Source organism: Lepus europaeus, chromosome 18 (assembly GCF_033115175.1).
Source record: "Lepus europaeus isolate LE1 chromosome 18, mLepTim1.pri, whole genome shotgun sequence".
In the NCBI taxonomy this organism is placed as follows: Eukaryota; Metazoa; Chordata; class Mammalia; order Lagomorpha; family Leporidae; genus Lepus; species Lepus europaeus.
The window spans coordinates 3,996,829-3,998,791 of NC_084844.1; the positions used below are offsets into that span (position 1 = coordinate 3,996,829).

Below are 1,963 nucleotides of genomic sequence, written 5' to 3' on the forward strand. Positions count from 1 at the left end.
GACGCCCCGCCCCCGCGCAGGAGCCCCTCCCGCCCCCTCTTCTCCCACAGCACCTGTCTCGGGGTCTCCTAAGACCCCTGTCCGCCGCCCTGCACTGGAACGGCTGTGCGGGGTCAGGAGTCTGCCCTGTCCCGGTGGGGCCGGCTAAGCGCCCAGGACGGACAGGGAGCTCGGGGGCTGCCCGCCGCCCCGGCCACCAAGCCCAGCTCCACTCCCGGGCGCGCCGTGCAGGCGGCGGGGACGGCGCACGTGGGGGCCTGGATGGGGCTCCCGGCTGGCCCAGCCCTGGCCGCTGCGGCCCTCGGGGAGTGACCCAGCGGATGGACGACGCTGGTCTGCCCCTCGCCGCTTCCCCAGCGGATAAAGCAACAGGAGCGGAAGCTTCCTGGGGTGGGCACCGCTGCGACCCCCAGAGGCCCAGCCGGCACGCGAGCCCCAGAGCGCGCGGGAGGTCGGGCGCAGGGGGGCCACCCCGCGCCCCCGGGGGCTGGGGGTGTTGTCCGGCTGCCCGCTCGGAGCTCCGGCCACGACCTCCAGCAGGCACCGTGCCGGCTCCTCGCCGGAAGTGACCGCGGGCAGAGGCGCGCACGCGCGCTCGCCGCCCCGAGGGCTAGGGCCCGGTCGGGGTCAGCTCCTGCAGCGGACGACCACCGCCCCGAGCTGCACCCCAGGCACCTGGGGTCGCGCCCTCTGGTGGGCGGAAGCAGAAGTGCAGCACCTCCGTCGCCCCGTCTCCGGGGTCCGGCTTGGGGGGCCCGGGGCCGACTCTGAACGCGGGAAACGACTTCGCGACCACCCTCCCCCGGCCCCGCGCGGGGCCTGTGTGCAGTATCATACATGATCACCAAACTGCTGCTAGGGTGCTCACACCTGTTACTGCAACGTCGCACCCGGGCCGGCGGCCCCTGGGCGCTTGCTGTAGGTCAGGGTCGGGCTGCCCGGCACCGGCTCGGCCGCACAGGAGCCTCTCCCCAGACCGCGCGGCGGCGGCGCGGGCTCCGGCCCCACGTACCTGGGGCGCCCACGCGCGGGCCGCGCCGCCCGTCTCTCCCACGCCGCGGACGCCCCGGGCAGAGCGAGACGGCGCGGAGCAGGACCAGGGCCTCCGAGGGCCGGGCCCGCCCCGCCCCCCCGCGCGGCCCAGGCCGTCCCGGACCCCGCGCCCTGGGAAGGCGGCAGCTCGGGGCGCCCCGCCATCGCCCCGGGGGTGGCCGGGGACGCCGCGGCCCCGAGAGCCGGGGGCTGGCGCACGGCAGGGGCCCGGGCAGGCGTCTCTCCGAGACCGGACAAAGCGCGTTCCCCCAGGGTCGCGCAGCCAGCCAGGCCGGAAGCGGGCTCCGCGCGCACTTCCGGCCGGAGGCGGGCTCCGTGCGCGTATTTCCGGCCGGAAGCGCCGGCCCACCATCGAGACGGCGGCTAGAGAGGCGCGCTCTCGGCGTTGGGTCCTCCCAGTCGGCCTTAAAGGGGCCGCACCCGCGGAGCGCCCCGTCACGCGAAAACACGGAAAGCGGGGACTTGAAGAAGTGCTGTCCGGCCGTGTTCGCCGTAGCGTTATCCGCAGTAGCAGGAGGGCGGACACAGCCCCAGTGTGCGCCAGCGGGTCTGGGGAGTGAACCAGCGGACGGAAGATCTCTGTCTTTAAAATGTCTTTAAAATAAATTTTTAAAAATAAAATCTTTTCGGCCGGCGCCGTGGCTCAACAGGCTAATCCTCCGCCTTGCGGCGCCGGCACACCGGGTTCTAGTCCCGGTCGGGGCACCGATCCTGTCCCGGTTGCCCCTCTTCCAGGCCAGCTCTCTGCTGTGGCCCAGGAGTGCAGTGGAGGATGGCCCAAGTGCTTGGGCCCTGCACCCCATGGGAGACCAGGAGAAGCACCTGGCTCCTGGCTTTGGATCAGCGCGGTGTGCCGGCCGCAGTGGCCACTGGAGGGTGAACCAACGGCAAAGGAAGACCTTTCTCTCTG

At 73.1% G+C, this 1,963-nt stretch overlaps 1 non-coding gene across 1 annotated transcript; it reads right to left on the bottom strand.

Moving 5' to 3' along the window:
• Positions 1–817: 817 nt before the first annotated feature.
• Positions 818–980, bottom strand: LOC133747397 (small Cajal body-specific RNA 16). Its single transcript, XR_009864350.1, has one exon. It is a non-coding gene; the product is annotated as a small Cajal body-specific RNA 16 (non-coding RNA).
• Positions 981–1,963: the final 983 nt, after the last annotated feature.